The sequence below is a fragment of the Miniopterus natalensis genome, chromosome 4 (assembly GCF_054644295.1).
Source record: "Miniopterus natalensis isolate mMinNat1 chromosome 4, mMinNat1.hap1, whole genome shotgun sequence".
NCBI classification, from domain to species: domain Eukaryota; kingdom Metazoa; phylum Chordata; class Mammalia; order Chiroptera; family Miniopteridae; genus Miniopterus; species Miniopterus natalensis.
In genome coordinates, this window is record NC_142084.1 from 95,908,960 (window position 1) to 95,931,822 (window position 22,863).

Sequence of the window (22,863 nt, forward strand, 5' to 3'; positions counted from 1 at the left end):
TCGACAAGTATTTGATGAATCCCTCCCGCGTGCCAGGCCCTTTCTGAGAACTGGGGACATGGGGCGAATGCGATGTCTCCCTTTGCAGAGCTGACACTCCCACGCACAAGGTTAACGTAAGGAAACGACCAGCAATAAGCAACTCAAAACCTAGCGGGGAAAAGGGGTCTGACTCGCAAGCCCAAAAAGAAGCCTAAAGTGTCTAGAAATAAATCTACTGGGACAGGAACAAGCCCTGTGAAAGGGAACGCTTTAGATGTCACTGTGCTAATGACATTAAATAAATACCCTCCTCGCAACGCAAGGTGGTGGGACTCTCGCCCTCGCCCGCTCTGCAGGTGAGAGGCCTGAGGCTGGGGGAAGCTGGGTCATCCGCGTGAGGTCACAGTCGGGGGCAGGGCCGGCTTTCAAGACCTTGTCCAGCTGCCGGCAGGGCGGACAGTGTGGCCGGGCGCCTCTCAGCCAGCTCCGGCCTTTGGTTTTGTTCTCAATCCTCGCCTGATAAAGTTCCACTGCTTTCCAGAGAGTGGGAGGGAGAGAGGGAGAGAGAAACATCCTTGTGACAGGGACACATCGAATGGTCACCTCTCGCACATGCCCCGACCGGGGCCAGGATCAAGCCTGCCACCGAGGTATGTGCCCTTGGCTGGAATCGAACCCGGGACCTTTCAGTCCGAGGGCTGGCGCTCTAACCACTGAGCAACTGGCCAGAGCTCTCTGTGCCTTTGGCTTTCTCTGTAAACCTGTCTCCCTACCTGGGACGCGGCAGGGCCCACACCCCTCCCGTCCTGGCTGCGAGTGAAAGGCCAGGTTGGGGGCTCGTCAGTCGGGGCGCAAAGCGGGCGCTGGGCGAATTCTGGTTCCTTCCTTCTGACCAGGGGAGGAACTGAAGGCCCTGCAGCTCAATGACTGGGGCGAGGGGCTTCCAGGCCCGGTCCCTGCGAGGGGCACCCTCGGCAGGCGGGCAGGAGCAGGCGGTTCTGACAGGGACAGGCTGCCACGCTGACTTGCTTAGGATGCAGGGAGCCTTTGCTGAGACAGGGGACCTGAGGGGCGTAAAGGCCGCTCTTTCTGAGCCCCGGTTACCTGTGCGGCTGAATCGCAGTGCCTTGGGGGGGGAGAAGACACTTTGCCTCTGCAGGCAGGCGACTCGCCCAGGCAGCCAGTAAGCTCAGGAGGCAGCGGGCCCACACCCAGCGAAGCGCCCACTCCCCGGTGCCCCCAGAGCCAACTCTGGTCTCGGGGCTCTCAGGGTGCGTTCCAGAAAATTAGGCAAATGCAGAATAGGGGGGAAATTCCTGGTCCCGCACCCTAATGTAAGAACGACTAACACTGTAAAATTACAGTACAGTTGTCGTATAATACGATGAGTGTCAGGAGAACATTGGTGGGGATCTGACATTTACGTACCTTGGACGTGATGGCCACGCGGTGCAGTAGCCATCTGTCCCCGTGGGGGTGCAGTCGCAACGTGGTGGGACCGCCGCCCTGCTAACATTTAATAACGTGCTGAGAGCTGCTAGCATTTTGATCTCGTTCCGTCTGGCTTTTAAATCCCATCTGCCTGTGTTTCTCTCCTCCCTTGCAACATTGTAATCCTCTCCTTTAAGAGCCAATCGCCACACACAGAGCGACTCAGGTCTCCTTTAATGGGAAAAAGATACGTTGAAATTTAAAACTTTTATTTCCAGCAATAAGACAGACTAGGTGTTTGGGGAAAAAAACCTCCCTGATGTAGACCACAGAACAAAATAAAAGCTGGATAAAAACAAAACCTTTAAAAACAAATGGCCGAGCCTGAGAAAAAGTAAAGGAAATCCTCAGAGGCGAGAACCCGAAGCACAAATAAAAAGAAGATAAAATAAACAGTGCGGCGGAGGCCCCCTCCCGGGCCCAGACGCAGATGCGAGGCGCGCCGCGCAGAGAAACCGGACAGCGTGCCGGCCTCCGGTGCCGCCACCGGCTCGGCTGAACCCCGAGACCCGCGGAGCCCCCGGCGCCGGGTCCGGTTCTCTTGGTGGCTGAGTCGCGCTCCACGGTGTGCGGTGTGGTCGCCACGTTTAACTGCCGGCTGCTCGAAGGCCGTCTGCCCCGTTTTCAGTGTCTGGCTATTACGAGTCAGGTTGCCAACAACACCCGTGCGTGGGTTTCCGTGTGAACGTAAGTTTTTATTTCCCTGGGGTAAGTTAAGTGCTCAGGGGTGCCAGCAGGCATTTCTTTCTTCATTTTAGAAAGTGATGAGCTGATTCGTGTGTGTGTGTGTGTGTGTGTGTGTGTCACGCAAAGAAACTAGGCTAGCCAGACGAATCTTAGAAAAGAAGACTGAAGTCAGGGATTGGCATTACCTCGAGACTTACCGTAAAGCTACAGAAATGAAGACTGTACCTACTGGGTAAGGACAGACAGACAGGTAGGTAGGTAGGCAGACAGGGAACTGGCATCTTCATCAGAATTGAACTGCTGCTCATGAACCAATAACGAAATCACCAAGAAGCCAGCAGAAAACACAGGCCAAGGGTGTGGGAAGGAGTTCACAGGACGGTCAACACGAAGGACCCACCAACATGGGGAAAGATGCTTACCCAGCAGTAATAAAAATGCAAATTACAAGCACCTCCCCGTACTGGCAAACATTTTAAAAAGAAAAAAGTCTGAAAATAGCCACGTTAACAAGACTAATAAGGACCAGGAACTGTCATAAAAGGCCAATGACAGTGTAAGTTGGTGAAGCCGTTCTGGGGAGCGCTTGGTATTACCTGGTTGCCTGAGGAATCGCTTACCTTATAACCCTTCTTTACATTCCTAGGTATAAGCTCTCAATAAACCCGTACACTTGTACCAGCTTATAATAAATAGCGTTTCATGCAGTAATAAAGAAACTTTAAAAAATGTCCCACGGAAATGAAAGAGATTAAAAATATATGGCTTAGGCACACGCTGGAATAGTACACAGCTTTGAAAAATGAATGAATCACAGTTACTTGCGTCAACATGGGTGAATCACTAAAGCAAGGCATAGACTACATATCCTAGAATTCCATTAATATAAATAGGTCACATATGTCACAACTTAAAAAATATAAAAGATATATATTTTCATACAAACCCAAAGAATTCGTATTTTCGGGGGGGGGGTCCCCTCCCTCTCTGAGCCAGACCCTCCATTTCTCTGGCAATACCTGAACCTCCGCAGAATCTGCTTTCACTCATCTCCTGTCACCTCTGAGGCCCTGCCACAGATGAGCTGGACGTGTGACGACAGGTCTTCCAGGAGGTGGGGGAAGAGGCGGCCAGATGGACAGGCCTCTCGTGTCCAATTCCTCCTCGAGCCGATTAACCTGAAAACTGCCTCTTGTTTTCCCTGCAATTTTCTTCACAGTCAGGCAGGTGGGCGGGTGGGCAGCGAATCAGGCCTCGGGTCTGACCTCCCGCTGCTTGAACGTGGGCAAAACCCAGAGCCCCTGCGTGTCTTAGGGCTCCCACTCCTAAAACGAGGTTACAGGCGCTGCCTGGCCCCACCTCACAAACATAAAATCGGGTGAAGGCTCTGCCTACGAAATGCGCTCGCCTCACACTAGATGAGCCATCAGGAAGTGGTGGCCGCCCCCCCACTTCAATTTTATAAATCACAAGTCACTTTGTGCAGCTTTTATTACCCACGGCAGAATGGTCACAGAAAAGAATGGCCCTGTGGTGGCCCTGCGGTGCCTGCACACGCCGGGCATGCACACGGCACTTGGCACACGCTGCCTTGAGTGCTTGGAACAACTCCACAGGGCGGGTGTCATCGTCCCTGCCCCATAGGTGAGGAAGGGACTCAGAGGGCTTGGGGACTTGCCCGCATTCACACAGGTCTCTCAGGTGCAGAGGGGAGGACACAGGCCCTGGGACACCTTCCTCACGGGGCCAGTGTCCACCCGAGCTCCTCACCGGCCTGGCACCTGGGATGTCCCTGAAGAGTCAGACACAGACCTCTCGTGTCCAGTTTCTCTGAGAGCCAGCCACCTAAAACCATATCGCATTTTTATTTCTGTCTCATGTATAACATGTGTTTATTGGTGGAAATGACAGCTATTTAATTTTTTTTTTTAAACAATGTGAGTGAGACACGTCGATTGGTTTTCTCCAGCATGCACCCCGACTGGGCCTGGGATCGAGCCTGTAACCGAGGTATGTGCCCTTGGCTGGAATCCAACCCGGGACCCTTCCGTCCTTGGACCAACTCTAACCGCTTAGCCACACTGGCCAGAGCAAAATGACAGCTATTTGGATGTGGAACCCGTGGCTGTGACTCACCTGGGGTTCGGAAAGTGGAAGCAGCCTGTGCTAAAGAAAGGGGCCGCTCCATGAAGTCATGCAAATCTCCCCAGGGCACGGAGGTGGCAGCTGTTACACTTGGCGGCAGCCCTCCCTCGCTAAGGTTGACGGGCACGAAGTAGCAGAGAGGCCCTGCGAACCTGCCTGGCACCTCGGCCCTGATCCTGCTTCCGTTCCAGGCTGCGGGGGTGACACTAAGTTACCGTTGCTTCATTAAGCCTGTTCTGGGAACAGGAGACACATCATGGGAAAAACAGACACAAGTCCCCACTGTCCTGACGCTGACGTTCCTGCCGAGCAGATGAGAAACGAAGCAGTGCTAGAGACAAGGAGGGAAACCGAGGTGGAAAGGGACCGAGAAAGTGCCACAGCAGGGGGTGGACAGGGGAGGGGTGCACGTGCCATCGAAGGAGGCGAGAGAGGAAGCCGAGCAGGCAGCTGGGGGCACTTCGGGAGGAGGGAGCAGCAGGCACACAAGTTCTCAGGTGTGAGCACACACCAGCGTGTGTTCACGCAGCAGCAGGGGGGCCAGCGTGGCCAGAGAGGAGGGGAGGGGAGGGGAGGGGAGGGGAGGGGGGAGAAGATGAGGCCAGGAGGAAACGGGGGACCCATAGGCAGGGGGTTAGCGATGTTAAGAACCTTGGCTTTTATGCTATGCAGCATGAGGTGTCCTGCAGGGTTTTGAACAGAGGAGCTACACAGAAAAGAGTGAGCTTGCACACATGCACGCGTGTGCACACACACATGCACACACACACGCGCACACAGTTTCCAAGGGCAAAAGCAAATGCCCTTTTGGCTAAGTGCAGGTCCCGAGGCCGCTGGGGCGGTGAAGTAAAAGTCTCGCCATGACTTCGATCACACAAACTCCCGTGAACTCTCCGTGCAAATCGCAGCCGTCACGGCGGGTAGGCGGGCGGGCGGGCGGAGGGGAAGCGGCAGGAAGACAAAGGCGCCTCCCCTCGCGGAGATTCAAAGTTGAGGAGCGATATTATGTTAATCTCTGTTCTAATTGCTCGGCAACAAACAACACCCACTTGCCACATAAATGTCAGGACCAAGACTATTTCTGAATCTGCTTTGAAACAATGTCAGTCACTGCAAACAGCGCCAAGAGCCTGAGCACCGTTGTTAGCAGAAAACGTGCTCTAATGGACGCGGCTGAGGGGCACTGTCGCTAACAGACGCAGACCTGCTTTAGGGGGACCGTCTGCCAGGTCGCCGCGGAGACCCGAGGGACGGCTGCGGTGTGTCCAGGACACTTGTCACCTACTGCTGAAAGTGTCACAGAGCAGGCCACTACTCAGCTTAATTGACACTGGGGGTTGGGGAGTTGCAGCCTTTCAAACAGAAATGAAGGCTGGTGAAATAACTTCTCTCCAGTCCACCAACCAAGTCTATAAAGATGTCAGGAACTGAAGTCGAAAAGTAACTAATAAAGCAAAATAACCAGATGACCTGTCTGCTCTAATCACAGGCTGGGAGCGGCTGAGGCCTGCTCATGGGGAGGGTGGAAATAGTTTGAGTCTGAAACACTCTGTTTCCTTCGGACTCTGTGTGTCACTGGGCAGGCGCTCGGCCTCTCTGAGCCTTGGTTTCCTTCTCTTTCCTAAATGAAGAGAGTTATACTCAAGCCTTTGAGTAGACATGAGGCTCAGTGAACTGACATGTCTGTGTGGGTGCACGAGAGTCTCTGGTCCATAAGGGGCACCTGATCCGTGTTCCCATAAGCAGCCTGTACCAGCTGGACACTCAAGACCCCCCCCTCTTTGATCTCTGGAAGTGCAGTGAGTCACCCTGGCTCCCCAAAAGCTACACCTGTACCTCCACAAATCCCCCAGGACCTGCTCTGGCCTATCCTTGCTCGCCGGGTGGAAAGCCCAGTGGGAGGTTGAAAACTGACCAGTATCTAGAAGGTTCACACCAAACATTTTTTTTTTAATTTTTTTTTAAATGATTTTAGAGAGAGAGAAAGGGAGAGGGAGAGAGGAATAGAAACATCAAACATGAGAGAGAAACATCGACGGGCTGCCTCCTGCACGCCCCTTACTGGGGATCGAGCCCGCAACCTGGGCATGTGCCCTGACTGGGAATCGAACAGGTGACCTCCTGGTTTATGGGTTGACGCTCAACCACTGAGCCACACCAGCCGGCCACACCAAATATCTTAACTGAGGGAGTCAGTCTGCGAAGCAATGGCTGCTCTGGGTTTGGGCCCCTTCTTACCCCAGGTCGGAGTGGGTGAGCGGTGAGGCCCAGACTTCGGCATCTGACAGACCTAGCTGTAGCTCCAGGCCCTGCCGGTTCTAGCTAGGTGACCTTAAGTACGTCACATAACCTCTCTGAGCCTAATTCACCTGAATGAAAATGGCAGGTGTCAACAGGTCTGTGTGACCAGGCTGGCAATGACATGCTGGTGACACCCACCTGCAGAACCATGGCTTCAGAACCGGTCAGCCCAGCGAGGGGCTATGTTATGTTGTGGCTGAGAGTGTGAATGTTTGGAAAGGACCTGAGTCAAGTCCCTGTCCTGATATGTCCCAGTGAATAAGTGGTATCATCTTCCTCAGGTCCCACGCTAGTCAGAGGCATGATGGCACTGCCTGTCACTGGCCTGTTGTAAGAATCAATCAGGGCCCAGCTGGGTGTGGCTCAGCGGTTGAGCATCGACCTAGGATCCAGGTGATTGGGGTTCGATTCCTGGTCAGGGCACATGCCCTGGTTGTGGGCTTAATCCCCAGTCGGGGGCGTGCAGGAGGCAGCCGATCAATGACTCTCTCATCACTGATGTTTCTATCTCTCTCCCTCTCCCTTCCTCTCTCTAAAATCAATAAAGATATATTTTTAAAAAATCAATCAGGGCTGTGGGCACGGAGTTTCTGGCCCATGATGACATGACTGGTATCTTCATTTTCCACCCCCACCCGGTTTCCTCCAGCCTCACGGGACATGTGGTCGTTTGGGAAGGTGGGGGGGGTCTATGAAGATAAGGGTCCTGCTTGTGAGGGCAACGCCTGGATGCATTTGTGTCTGGCACTGTGCGACTGAGCAACAGCGCCCAATGTAGTGAGATGCTGAAATTAGAGCCCAAACAGCCGCCTCTGCCCACAGGGAGAGAGAAAGCTGTAAAGCCATGAGTCAGAGCGGAGACAGCGGCACAGAGGTCTGAGGACAGAGGGGATCCGGGTGGGGAGCTGGACCAGCGCGTTTCCACGGCCGTGGCTCAGGGGCAGCTCTTCTCAGCTTTCCAAAGCAGCATCCGCCTGCACTGGCCAGCCTCCATGGTGAGGCAGTCACCCCCCAAACACCTCCGGGAAAGCCTGAGACCTTACACGCTTGGTGGACAAGAAAAGGGGGTACTGCTGTTTAGTGGGTCACCCATTATCCTGTAACATCCTCATCAGGCCCTGAGAGGTGGGCAGTAGCAGTATCTCTGTTTCAGATGAGAAAACCGAGGTTCAGAGAGGTCAAGCCACTTGTCTGATGTCACACAGCTCGGGATGTGAATTTGAGTGTATCTGTCTGCCAAGCCCTGCTTTCCCACTTGGCCTGCTTTCCCTCTACTGCTGGGTCACAGCAGCACCTCGAACTCACTCCCTTGCTGGGGGGGCCAAGCAGGACCACTGGGAAACAGTCCTCCGAGACCGGACTATTCTGAGGCCTATGGGCACATTCTCCAGCCTAACTGCACAACCCCAGCAGGCTCGCAGTTGGCACTCACTAGATGCTGGCTGGATAAAGACTGACAGTCCTTACTGACGTTTACCGAGACTTTGCCATGTGCCCGGCTCTGTCTCCAGCACCTTTTATGTCCTGACCCGTTTAAGCCTCAAGGTAACACCTCAGTGTTAGGTGCTGTCATTAGCACCGTTTTACAGATGAAGAAAGGGAGCCACAGGGGTGAAACAGCTCCCCCGAGACAGCACAGGTGGGAAGTGGCAGAGCTGGGATTTGAACCCGGGTCGCTGTTCTGGCTGCAGAGGGTAAATTCTCAGTCCCACTCTCCTAACTGAAGAGACAATGGAGGGACAGACAGGCGCCCGGCCAAGGTGAGAAGAGAACCTCGTCAATCGGTGCCTTGTACTCCCCAGACCCCGCGCTGGGCTCCTTCCCTGTCCACCTCACATAACCTCACAGTCTACGGGCTTAGTGACTTCTCCAGTTTACACACGAGGACCCTGGGCTCACAGGACGCTGAGATGACCCAGGGGAGCCACGCGGCTGCAGAGGGGAAATCTGAAGCAGAACTGTCTCCCGGGAATGCCCAGGGTCTCTCCAACCCTGCGGGGCGGCCCCTGGGGTCAGGAGGGAGAAGTACACGCCCCGGAGCAGGAGAGCACTGCGCGCGCCCGGGGCAGTTTGCAGGTTGTGAAACTCCAGCCTCAGGAACCAGCTCCCCACGCGGAGCCCCGCTGACTGGCAGCCTTCTCCGTGTGAACTCTGCTCGCTGCAGGTTTTCATCTTCAGTGACAAGCCTGACAGCTTCGGTGGGATGATTGCAGGGTAAAAGACATCAACCTTTAAAGGTTTGGTAAAAACTCCGCAAGTGGGAGGTCTGTCGTCTTGCCTTGTGGGGCATGTTGTCAGTTGAGAAATGTTTCTTTACACACCCTGGCGCCTGAGCCCCCCAGGCGAGGAGAGCCTGAGCTTGGCAAAGGCCAGGGTGCAGAAGGAGGGGGCGACCAGGAGAGAGGATCGTGTGGCAGGACCTGGGCTCATGGGATGCCAGGGAAGAGGGGAAGGTGGGGAAGAAGAGGGAGAGGAGTGGGAGGAAGAAAGGGTATATTCAGGTTTGGGGCTGGGGGGGGCAGCCAAATGGGTGGGAGACCCTGGAAGGAACCTGGAAACAAAGAGGGGCTGTTTAGGGGTGGGAGAAACATGGGGGTACTTTAACCCTGACATGCCTCCCTGAGACCTCCTAGTGAAATCTGTGCCCAGCCCCCTCACTGCCCCTCTGAGGCCGGAGCTCTGGTCCCAGTGGCTGCAGCCAGGCCTGGGGAGAAGCCAGCACTCTGGCTGGAGGAGTTTCCTCTTGCTCCCTGGAAACCACATCTGGACCCTGACTTGTCTTCAGGCTCCCAGCCTCTGCCTCCGTTGGGGACTCAGTCACATTGAAGCTGAAGCTGGCCCCCGGCTCCCTCGCCCCCATTCCTCCTTAACTCCCACGTCCAGCCTCACACATACCTCCCTCTTCACCCCGGGAGGCGAGCCCTGGGCGGCAGAGGCCACCAGAGGCGTCCCAGCCTCAGACCCTCTGTGAGAACTTGCCCCGGTAAAGAAACAGACTGGGTGTCTGCAGTGCCAGTGGCCTGTCTGGCGCGATTTCATTGCAAAACGGTCAGAGAGCAAACTTTCAGTTACTCACGAGGCCTGTCTTGGCGGAATTTTGAAATCACCTAAGAGGCCACCTACTAGGACTTCAGAAAAACAGAGTAATTTTAAACAGGAAATTCAAACTGATCGGCAGAGCTTTCCACAGCCTCTTATTTCATGAGTTACTGATTTTTAAAAATGTTTCTAATGAATATTTTTACTTCTATAGAAATAGCCTTTAAAATAATTTTTAAAAACTTGCCATGGTTTGTTTGGCTGTATTGACTTTTGGGGAAGCAATTTCCCATCCTCGATCTTAAAATCCACCAGGACTTCAAGAGGATTTTAATTCACGTATTGCTGATTCGCTTCTTTCTGACAAAAGTGCTATTTTGTAATAGAATGTACAACCCTCCCCTGAGGCTCTTTAGAGAGCTTTTTAAAGTGCTTCGTGTGTGCGCGTGTGCGTGTGTGTGCGTGAGTGTGCATGCATGAGTGTGTGTGTGTTTTACCTTCCTTTCGCCAACACTTAAACGGAGTTCGAGTGTCAGGGGCCATGGGTTTGCCGCTGAGTTTAATCTAGTCAGAGGAAGCCCCTGTAAGGGAGCAGACCACATGCCAGCCCCTGGCCGGTGAAGAGACTTAACCCCGGGGTAGACGCTCCAGTGGGACTGACGGTGTCCTTCCCAGCCCTTTGGTACTCTCCCTGCAACCCAGGTGGTCCTCACAGGACGGCTCGCCCCCCCCCCCACCAACTCAGCTGCATCACCAGCTCCCCCAACACCCCCTCACAACAAACACTGATACTGTCACTGATTTTGAACTCGAGATTTCTGGCCTCCCTGGGCGGAAGCACACTGCCCTTCATAGTCCATTTGCACGTTCACAGTCCCCACTGGACATGGCCTTCCCACACCTCCCCTTGACCCCTAGCCACTAAGACACCCCCTTTCCCCACCGGCTTTCCTCATCGTGCTGGGGTCAGAGGCTCTGCTGTCTAGCAGAGCCCGTGTAGCTCAGGGTTTGGAGTCAGGACCGGGTTCAAACCCCAGCTCCCCCACTGTCTGGCTCCACGGCTTTCACCAGTGAAGCCACTTTCTGCTCAAGCTCCCTCCTCCGTGAGAGATGACGGCGCGGCCACGGGGCTGTGGTGCAGGCCCTACAACAGGGCTCCGGGCAGGCGGCACATGAGTAAATGAACGGACCGCCCGACCTGCGGGAGGATGCTGTTCAAACCGTCTCTACCGAGAGGAGCTCTGCACCTCGTTTCGTACGGAGGCCCGGGTGCTTGCATGCGCGAGCACACACACAGACACACACACACACAGGCCTCGGAAACAGATCTAGCTTGGTCCATCTGTGAGCTCTTCTTCTCCCCCCCCCCCATAATATTGGGGCACAGGGAGCAGCACTTCCCATCTTGGCTTTCTCTGGGGCCCCAGGAGCAGGGTACTCAGCTGGGTGACCAGGCCTGCAGGGCAGCCCCTGCAGAGGGAAACCCGATAAGTGGCTCTAGGGTCCTTCAGGAGGCAAAGTGCTATTCAAATGACATTTGGGTGTGAAGTCGAACCTCCAGGGCCAAGCCAGAGACCCGGAAAACTCATCGCTTAGCAACAGCCGGTCCTGGTCAGAGAGAGCCATGAGACCGCGGCTGTGAGCTCGGGGACAAAGAGCTCGGAAACCACCAGCAGTGGCTGATGGAAAAGGACCCCGAGGGCAGAGGTGTCTGTAAATAACAACCGGTTCTGGGGGGGGTGAGGACACAGGGCGGGAGCAGGAGCGGGTCTGGAGTTAGGATCCCGGGGAGGCAGCAACAGGCTGTGTGACCGGAGCCAGGGCTCGGCCTCTCTCAATGTCGCTCTCCTTGCCTGAGATACAAAGACTCCAAATCTTACTCTTGGATGTTGCAAAGATTAAATGATTGACATATGCGAAGCCCTGGACACAGTATCGCCGCACAGTAAACATCCAGTAACCAGCAGTTACTGCTCATTTCAATTAAGTTCACGACCCCCAAATTCATTCGGAATACCTGGAACTGTGTATCTGACATTCCAAATAATACCTAAAGTTCTCTCATACAAACGCAAACCTGCAAGGAGCCCTGGAGACCCCGCTGGAAGGGGCCCCGTGCCCCCTTCTCTCCTCTCCCTGCTTCTCTGCTGCACCCCGCACCCCACTGCCAGCTGCACCGAGTGGGGGGGGGGGGAGCTGGGTTCCTCCCGGGTCTGCGCGCAGAGTCGACCAGCACAGCCACTCTCGGTCAAGGAGCCAAAATTTTCAACCAAAAAAAAGGCATTTTCTGTCTCAAACTTCCAGGCTTTTGTAATTACAAGCCTTGTTTTTTGCTCTGTTATGTGTTTTAAGAGCCTGTTGGGAATCTCCCGGCCACGAGTACTCTCCTCCTGCATGCCAGATGCGGGCCCCGCGGGCAGAGCAGACTGAGGTGGCACGGAGAGGTGGGGGGGACCAAGAGGGGGGCCGTATCGGCTAATGCCTCAGACTGCCGCCCTCTGCGGTGACCCGTCCCCTGCAGGACAGAGTGGAACCTGGTGGATCGGCTCCGAACCTGCAGCTGTGGGCCGGTGCTCGGAGCGAGGGGAGTGACCCCGTTAGAACAGCTCGGGCCCAGAAGTCTGCGTCTCCACATTATCTTTGACCTGGAAACTTCTAATTCCGTCTTAGCCCCCTAAGGTAGGAAGGAGAGCCCGGGGGGAAACCCTCTCCTTTCCTTTTTCAGAACAACACGACAAAGGGGGAACGCCCGCCTTGTCCAGCGCTCTGCGGACACTCCCCGACCACAAGCAGGGAGAGGACACCGTGAGGACGCTGTGCGCCTGGAATTACACACGCTGGATCCGTCCGCACCGAGGATGGGTGTCAGGGAAGATTTAAATTGCTGAGCACTTGAAAAAGAAAAAAAAAGATACCATGATACCCAGGGAGGGGTAGCCAGGGAGGCCTAGCAAGGCGGGAGTGCAGGGAGCGTGAAGGAGGGGGTTGGATGGCGCCAAACCTGCCCCCCCTGAAATCAGCTCACCATCTGAGCGCTATGGACGAGCAGGGATGCCGGTGGCCAAAGCCAGGCCTCCCCCCCTTCTGGGTTCCAGATCCTTCCTTGGCTGACATCAAAATCGAAATATTTTTGCCCCTTTGGAGCCCGTACTTTCCCCCATGAAGGCACGAGGCGTAGCCCCTCTTTCCCCAGCCAGGACCCCCAGCTCACTCCTCCTGAAGCCCCTCGCTCCTTCCTCCCGTTTCCCCGGCCTCTCTCTGCCTCTGACCCCTTCCTTTCCAGCCTCCGCACGTGCTGAGTTGCCCCAGCCAAGCCCACTCTCCCACCGTCCTGTCTTGCCTGAGCCACCGGGCTCTCTTTTCCTTCCCAGCCCAGCTCAGAAAGGGATCCTAAACTATGGGCACTCCCGCTGCTTCCTCTCCGCGAGCCCCTCTTCAGCTCTGCCTCTGGGTCCGGACTCTCAGGCCACAGGGCCACAGGGCCACAGGGCATGTTTCGCTGGCCCCTCTGGCCTGCCCGGGGTGCGGGGAGCCTCTGCGGGTGGACAGGCACCCAGCAGGTGGCCAGCTGGCTGATTCATTCAACATGAATCTGTCAGGAAAACTCACTGACTGGGGTTTCTTTTTCTCTCTTTTGTGTTTTTGAAAACTTAGAGCAGAAGCAGACTAACAGCAAGTTACACAAATAGTCTGCTTTACAAAAATCCAAACATCTGAGTGGCACCTGTCACTCCCTGTAAGAAAGACAATGATGTTAAGACAGGAGGGGACTGTTCCCTTGCCTCAGGCAGGCATGCTGCTCTGAGCCATAGTCCGGATCTGGGAGAAAAGCTGGGACAGTGTCTCCGTGACTCGCAGCAGCCACCAGAGACTGGTGACGGCCGGGAGGGAGACAGTGGACCTGAGGCTCGCGTGCCTCCTCGTTTGGTGTCCCTTTGGATTAGCCCATCCAAGGTGACAGGGAGCTTCATGACCTTTGCTGACCTGCAGGGCTGGGGACAGCTGGAGGGACGTCTCGGTGGGTGGGCTCCGCGAGGAGGGCCCACCCCCACCTGCCCAGCTGAAATGGCGGAAAAGCCAGCCTGAGGGCAGCCGTCCAGCCCACCCCTGGGGGCAGCCTCGCCCAGAGGGAAAGAGAATGACCCTTGCTGAACGGGGGGCTATGGGGGAGGCAAAGCGGGGCCAGCACCTGGGAGGCTGGCCCAGGGCCTGGGGGACGCCTGCTCGCCTCCCACCTCCGGGACTCAGACTCCCTGGGCACCTGCAGCGCTGAGCGACGTCTGGAGCCCAGTCCTCGTGCCAGCCAGAGGTGGGAGCCCCCCGGTGTGGCGTTCCCCGCAGCCGGGAAGAATCCCGACCTCCCTGCCAGCCCCGCATTGTCGCGCCTGTCCCGTCCCCCAACAGTATGCTCCACAGGGCCCGGCGCGGGTCTGCCGTGTCCCCACCGGCTGTCCCGCTCCCACACGCACGTTTCCCATGCTCGAGGAAGGCAGCCCCAGAACCCGCCGCTGGCTCCAGCGTCACAGTCCACAGGATGCGCCCGCTGCCCGATCTCGCTAATACTCGCTGCTGATGAAGGAGTGCGCCTCGCAGTCAGTGCAGTGGTTTGGGGCACAAACTCTGGAGACGGGCAGTTTGGGTTGAAATCCTTGAACTTATGAGAGATACGACTTTGGGCCAATGACTGTTCCTTTTGGAGCCTCCATTTCCCATTTACAACATGGGGATCGTGGAAGAATCTACGACCCAGCGTTTGTGGCAAAGGCCGAGAAGGTGACAGACGTCGAGAACTCAGTGTGGTGCCCGGCACGTAGTCGGTGCCCCAGAGAGGCCTGGGCTTTGGTAAATGATGGAATAAATGGTAAGACTGTGGTTTATAAACACTAAACGTGAGCCACTGCCGATGGCAGTGAGTCGTTAATAAACCCATGGGAAGAACGTGCCCCATTTCATAACTTGACAAGCAGGGCGCCGCGCACAACCCGGGCGGCTGGCGTCACCCTTGGTGGCTGGCTCTCCTGTTCTGCGTGTCCGCTGGTGGCCCGTCCGAGGGACAGGAGGTGAAGGCTGGAGCACCTCTGCTTAGTGGCTGAGGTTTTGAAATTGGCTGGACTTTGCAGACTTTGTCTGTCCAGGGAGGACAGCCACAGGGCAGCTGGAGTGAGCGGGACAGTGGGAGTGGGCAGTGACTGAGTTCTTGGCGGAAGGTGCCCTGGGCTGTCACGGAGCCAGTTTCCCATCACAGCCTCTGTGGGCCCAGATATGAGATGAAAGCCCAGTGATCTATCTCCCAGAGGACCTTGCAGAGGGACAAAGGGGCACAAATCACTTGGACAAACTATGGAAACACGGAGTTTCCTCAAGTCCGCCTGTATGTCACACAGCAGTGGAGTCCCAGCTTGAGCGTTAGAGCCAGATCTGCATAAGATGACCTGGCAAGTGTACGCTGTGGCTCTGGCCGCAGGGGAGGCCGGGAGTCTCCCAGAAAATAACACAAGCTGTGTCCTGGGTGCGATGGGTACAGGCCTGGGCGGGTCTGGCACACAAGGAAGACGGCCAACCATTTTCCGGAGAACCATGAAGCATCCTGCAAAAACTCATCTGGGGCTGCCCTCGGACAAAGCCTGCGTTGTCGGAGAACTGTTTTTAAGGGTGCTCGATGCATGAGTGTGGAACAGGGTAAATGAGAAATTCACCTCCGGGTCTGGCAGTGGAGCCCGGTTTTGTGACACCTCCATTTAAACCCCCTTAGGATGGCCACATACATAGTTCCTGCCTTCACCCCCCCCACCACAAGAACAACCAATGACTCCCCAAGAAAGAGAGACCCGGAGGGAACCCATGGAGCCCGATCGCTAGGGTTTCCGTGGCCTCCTTTGTGTCCACAGCTGATGGGACCTGGCGTAAGTCACCCCATGAGGCAGTTTGGAGCTGGGGTGCAGGGATCAGTCCTGCTGCTTCTTGCCGGCATGAGATCTCGGGAAGTTAGGGATACTCTGGGGTTCCCTCCTCTCCTGGGAGGCATCCCGTCTCCGGTGTAAACGTGTTAAGAGGGCTGGGGACAGTAGGTGTGCCCCAGTGTCAGCGCACCCCGGGCAGCCACCTTTGTCCTCCTGAACTGACCGCCGCGTAGGGCTGGGCCCTGCCCAGGCTCTAAAACCGGAACAAGCGGCCTGCAGGTCACTGGAGTCCACAGCGGGGGGCGAGCATGAGACATCGCGCAGGGCTCAGCGGGACACCAACAGCGCTCAGGGCTTCCCGTGGTCCCCAAGTCTCCCTGCTCCTGCTGATGGCAGCGCCTTCCGAAGGCTCCTTCCCCTCCCGGGGCTCAGCCCCATTTCTCCAGCCCTCCCAACTTTCTCTCTTTTCGAAGGAATCTAGTCCAGGCTTATTTCCATCCCACAGTGAGCTCAGCAGAGCGTCTCCCGCAAAGCCAGCCCAATCTTCTCCTTAAATGGGAACCCTCGGGCCTGCTGCTGAATTCGCCCCAAACGCTGCTTGGAAGTAAAGCCCTGCACATAGCGAGTACTCCTGGGGGTGTTTTACAAAGTCCCCGGGGCCCTCCTCTCCTTCCTCCCCACGCAAGCGGGGCCCAGGGGGACTTATTAAATTTTCCGGCCCATGAGGCAGGCGCAGGCTGACTCAGAATAAAACAGTTAATTTATTTCCGGCTGAAGTTGTATTTTGTAAGAAATTCCAAAAGGCTCCCTTAAATGCCGCTCGTTTATCTAGAAAAACAGCGCACTGTGAGTGTTTCCCAGAAGCTGGAGCACCCGGGCAAGCTGATTCTGTTTCTGATCCGCAGCAGCAGCCAACAATGTTTCAAGCTCTGAATAACTCAGTTATAACTTGGGGAAACATTATAATTGAACTTCGTGGGAACACTGAGCATATCAATGGTGATATGAAGGTTTCATTTTGTGACCATAACAGAGTTTGTTTCTGTTTATTATATAAATTTGAGAAATCAAAGTTATTCACATCAAATAAAACTACTAATGTCATATATTGGACCATAAAGACGTCTCCCTGAGGGGGTATAAAAAGGTCTCATGAACATAGGAAAAGAGAGAGTCTTTCCCTGTAGCCATGGTAACAAGTAGCCATAGGAACAGATTTTAAATGTGTTCAATGAATTGATGAAAATTGCTTCCGTCACCTGCTTTTCAATCAGTCAGCATCAGCTCCTTGCCTCTGAAAGTCAGCCAAAGAGGGACAAACGCATGCCAGAAACAAGGTCTGTGGGTGCCCCCAACCAACGACGAACCTGAGTGACTACACGTCTGCCAGCAGCATCCTCCTACACGGGTGGCTCCCTGCTCTCGGTGCTTCCCCACAGCCCGGCACAAACCCAGCTGTCGCTCCGAGAGATGCTGAACAGCACGCTGTCCCTCGCTGGTAGCAAAAAGTCAGCTTTGTCTTTTTAATATCTTTATTGATTTCAGAGAGAGGAAGGGAGAGGGAGAGGGAGGTAGAAACATCAATAATGAGAGAGAGTCACTGATGGGCTGCCTCCTGCGTGCCCCCACTGGGGATGGAGCCCGCGACCGGGCATGTGCCCTGCCTGGGAACCGAGCCATGGCCTCCTGGTCATGAGTCAATGCTCAACCGCTGAGCCACGCCGGCCGGGCCAGGGGGGAGCAGGGCCGGGTCTGTAAGGGTCCCCCAAGCTGCACCTGGGAGCTTGGTTTAAGCCCTCAGCTCCATTTCTCATCGACAACACAGGATTAAAGGGGCATCTCGGGGTCACCGTGGGGACAGACTAGAAGGAGGTGTGTGAATACAAGTGCCTGGCGCCCTGTGTACCAGCAACAACATGCACGGTTTTCACCGGACTTTCTTCTGGGGACCGCGGGGCGCGGGGGATGACTTGATCACATGATGACAGGTGGCGTTTAGAAAGAGCGCTCGGAGGGATGGCGGGGAGGCCGAACAGAGTGTAACGGGTTTCCTTTTGAAAACTTCAGGAAAAAATTAACAATAGCAACCAACCAGTTACTGCGTCCCGAGTACCAGCCACTCCCCCGTCTGTTAAACGCGTGGCCTGCGCCCCTGGTCAACTACAGCGACCGTGGGGGGGCCGCTGCCATCCGCACCGAGGCGCCGATTCCCTGCGAGGAAGCGGAGCCCCCAGGGAGCCGGTTTCTGGGTTTATGACCAGCGCCTGCCGCAAAGCCCAGACCCGCAGCCACCGGGAACCCGAGGTCGGGGACAGTTCTGGTTTCCCAGCTGTGGCACGAAGCACACGGTTTCGAGCTGCACACTCTAGATTAGCTGACAGCGCCCTCGCAGCAGGGCCTCCTCAGTCAGGAACTGTTGCCGATTGTCAACCTGGTACAAACTCCTATCCGGCTGCATGTTCCATCAAGAAGGGTTGAATGAGTGGGGGCAGGGGTGCCCATCACCTCCAGGGAGCCCGGAAGTGGACATTCCTCACCCCACTTTGCAGGTGAGCCAATGGAGCTCCCAGAGGGTGGACAGCCCACCTGAGCCACGGGGCAGCAAGCACAGGTGAGCCCGGACGGCATGCAATTCCCAGCTCCCGCCCTGGGAGACCCGGGGCAGCCCTGCCTCTCCCACTGCCCCCGGGACCAACCTCAGCACATCACCAAATGGCTCCCTAACCCCAGCTGAGAAGCCTGCAGGCTGAGCTGAGAGCGGAGGCAAGAAAAGGAGCAGAGCTCGTGCCGGAGGCCGGGTACTGGGTGCCCTGAGCTTGCAGCGGCAAAAAGAAGGGATCCAAGGTCATCCAGAGGTTAAACAGTGCATTGGAGTAGGCGAGGGTGGCCTCCTCTGCTGGGATGGGGAACCCGTGTGCACGCGCACACACACATGCACACACACTCACATACACATGCACACACACGCACACACATGCACACACGCACACACGCACACACATGCACACACTCATACACATGCACACACCCACACACATGCATGCACACATGCAGACTCACATACACATGCACACACTCTCACACCCATGCACACACTCTCACACACATGCACACATGCACACACACAATGCACACATGCACACACACATGCACACACTCACATGCACACATGCATGCATGCACACACATGCACAAACTCACATATACATGCACACAGATGCACACACTCACATACACACACACACATGCACACACGGGACCCTTCTGCAAGCCTCAGTGCCTTGCCCATACTGATTCTTCCCGCCCCTCCCTTCCACCTGATGCCAGCCTCTTGAACATCAAACCTCCAAAACCAGCATAAGTCCCCTCGGCTCTGCCTCCTTCCCTCCCTCCACCCTGCTCCCCCACCAGCTGGGTCAGGAGGTCAGGTGGGGGGAGGCAATCTCGGGTTCTAAGCCCCCAGGAAGGCTGGCACAATAGGAAGAAGCTTTACGTCAAGTCTAATGTATGCAAATTGCAATCTTATCCCATCATCTCATAGTTTGCAGAGCATGACAACAGGGAGAGACAGTTATAATTATAATTAATAGTGAGGGGAATGGGAGACAGTTTGAACATGAAGTTCTAACATTCTGAGGACAGCTCTTCCGAGAGCCGTCACCTCTAACTGCAAGGGGGCACCCTGGACGTGGGGTGGGGATCACCTCTAACTGCAAGGGGGCACCCTGGACCTGGTGTGGGGATCACCTCTAACTGCAAGGGGGCACCCTGGACGTGGGGTGGGGATCACCTCTGACTGCAAGGGGGCACCCTGGACCTGGTGTGGGGTGAAGCCCCTTCTCGTCTGTATTATTGCCAACAACACCTATGCTTGCGAGTACCCACATTTCCCTCAGCCCCACTCACCCGTGAGCATAAACTGAGGTCGATGAGACCAGCAATGACTCCAGCTGTCCTGGCTCATCGCCACGGTGGCTGACCCATGACAACCAGCCCCCAGACAAGTCCCCACCCAGAGGCTTCCCAGGGGCCTCCGAGGACCCCGCTGTGTGCTCATGCTCCCGCTGTCCCCCCGGCTCTACAGTCTCTGCTTCTCCCCCAGGCCTAGCTCCACACCACAGAAATGTCTTCTGACATCGTAAGTTCCTGTCTCCTCTGGCTCCGATCTGTTCCATGTCTCTGTCCTGGACACAGAATGTCCCCACCCCCTGCCCTGTGGCCCTCCCTGGCCGCCAGCACGCACCAGTCAGAAAGGCTGTTGGTCAGACGCAGAGATTCCCACGGGGGGAGCAGCTACGTGTGTCTCCCTGCTGCCTCTCTGGGAAAGCAGCAGCCAGAGCGACTGCAGCAGGAGTGGTGGGTGTCACCACTACTCGTCCAGACACTGCCTGGGGCCCGGCCAGCTGCTGGCTCTGTCCCTGCCACTGCCCCGAGGACCCACCGCTCTGGGGGCAGGGCTGCTCTCCATCGACCAGGGCAGCCTGCCCACAAGAGACACCCCAAACTCGCTCTGCATCAAGGGCCTCAGGAATGCAGGCAAACTGGGGTGAAGGGATGGCTCTCTCCCCTTTGGATGAGAAAGGGACCCCACCTGGGGCTGCCTGGGCCCCCGGGCGTTACAGGGCCGACCGAGGCAGCTCTGTCTCCTGTTTCTCCTGCAGCGCACGCCTATCCCTCCCCTGGGCCACCCAGACGTGCTTCCAGGGGGGCTCAGGGCCACACAGAGCAGCAGGTGATCTTGCTGCGGGGTCCACTTAGGAGCCGCGCTTTATTCTAGTGACTAAGACTTGGCGCCCTGAGGACGAGATGGGCTGTCCACCCAAAGCCAGCCACCGTGACCACAGCCGTTCTTACAGGAGTGTTAACCTTTTACCTTTTCACAAAAGCAACCACCTTCCTGTTAAAGCACTTAGGAAAAACCCAGACCTGCTAAAAGAGAATTTTCTAACCGTGTACAGCCGCACTGATCCAAACAATACGGTGCCTATTTTCACGTTGTAGCTCCCTATCTTTTTTCTAGGCAAATACGTCCACTTCAGAAAAACGGGGGACACTGGACATGCTGCTCTGTCGGGGGAGACTTGGCGAGGACAGCGGCCAGTGCGAGCTGAGCGTGGCCCTGCAGGCGCGTGCCCACGGTCAGCAGGTGAGGGACCGGGCCCAGGCTCCCCCAGGTCCTCCTGCCAGCCGCCAGCCGCCTGCTGAGGTTCTCCAGAACCCGAAACAGCGATGGCGAGCCCTCCGCAGCAGTCCCGATGCCGACTTCCCTTTCCCTCTGCACAGCAACTGGCGAAATCCGGGAGGCAGGGAGTCCTGTAACCCAAATAACAGCGGGTTGCCCCAAAGGCAGCCCTGGCCTTAGGTCACATCCGAAAAAAAGCAAGCACATCACAACAGCCTTGAAATTAAGGAGACTGCAAAGGGGAAATCGAACGGCATAAAACCAAGCAAGATTTCCTCAAGGGTCCCATGCCCGGCACTGTCTCCCAACCCCATCGCTCCCGGCAGCAGCACCCTTTCTTTCTTCTGTCCTTCTCGCCCCCCAGAGGCTCCCCCACTCTGTGCTCCTCCTTCAGCCCCCCCACATCAGGTGTTTTGTTTCCCAAGTGTCTAGATGCCTTGCAGACGAAGATCTCTGTGCTTTTGCGAAAATGAATATCCTCAGAAAGAGATGAAAAGATATGGAAATTGACACTATAAAAAGAAACAGAGAACAAAAAAAAACACTTGGAAAAAATTAGGATTTTTAAAACTCAATAGAAGGGTTGAAGATGGAGTTGAGGGAATTTCAGAAATAGAACCAAGAAGTGAAAAAAAAATTTAAAGAGAGAGAGGGGCCCAGGAAGCCCATTTTCAAATAATAAGAACTTCAGAGAGAGAGGGAGAGAGAGAGAGGGAGGGAGGGAGGGAGGGAGGGAGGGAGGGAGGGAGGGAGGGAGGGAGGGAAGAAAATCTCCATCAAAATGACTCCAGAGTGGTCCCCAGGGGGACAGGGAGTCCACCCACCCAGCAGAGCCCCACCCAGCAGGTAAAAATAGACTAACGCCAAGGCACATAATTGTGGAATTTCAGAACATCAGGGGGAAAACATCTCTCAGGCTTTCAGCAGGGAATTGTCACACCCACAAGATCAGGCTAAGAATCACTTTGGATTTTTCAACTGCAAACTGGGGACCAGTGGTGAATGCCCACAGGATCCCCAAGAATAATAGGCTCCAACTGAGAATTCTGGAGCCCACCAAGTTGCTAATCAGGTTCGACAATGGCTTAAGGGTATTTTTGGAAATGCAAGGTCTCAGCTCTCCCCAGCAGGCACCCTTTGCAGGAAACAACCTAAGAGTGTGCTGCTTCCAAGGCAGGCGGCAGGCCAGGCCGGGCAGCCGGGTGGAGGGAACTGGAGGGACGGGGAAGTCCCCAGAGGCCGAGGGGGTGGCAGGAGGGGGGACAGAGGGCCCGGCCAGAGTGGGAGAGCTGGGTTCCGAAGGCGAGACCCGCCGATGCCGATGCACGCGAGTGTCCTGAGAGATTCGAAAGCCCGGCAAAGGGTCAGGCTCCAGGAGGGGCAAAGACAGGAAAAACGCGTCAGGGCCCGCAGCAACCATCGGCCCAAGGGAAAGACATTTTTGGTGGAATTGATTACACGACTCAGCCAGGGAGAACGTTTGCAAAGTCAACCCATTAAAACATATAGATCCTACTTACGTTCGATGTGAAAGGGGGAAAGTAAATCAAAGATGTCAGTACTCGGCCCCAGCCGGTGGCTCAGTTAGTTGGAGCGTTGTCCTGAACACCAAAAAGGTTGCAGGTTCGGTTCCCAGTCAAGGCATGTACCGGAGGCTACCGATCAATGCTTCTCACCCCCTCTCGCTCACATCAATACAAACAAACAAACAAACAAACAAAAAAACATATCCTGGGGGGGATTTAAAAAAATAGAATGTGGTTTGCCAGGGCTGGGGGGCTGGGGAGTGGGGAGCTACTGTTTAATGGGGGCAGAGTTGTAGAGTTAGGAGATAAAAAGCGATGGAAGGTGGTGATGGTGGTGTGTTATGGAAGCATTAATACCACTGAACTGTACCCTTAAAGTGGTTAAGGGGAAACATTTCATGTCCGTATATTTTTACCACAACTGAAAAAATTGAAGAACACGTGGAGGTTATAATTTCCAATACCAATTTCAGATACTTAGTAAGGCCTTCGGTTGTCGCACTTACTCAGGGTGGGTGTTGTTTGCGGTTTTTGATTTCCATAGGTTCCTTAGCTGATGAGGCCACTCTCAGGGTGGCAGTTAAATATTCCTGCTTACCTTTACCATTAA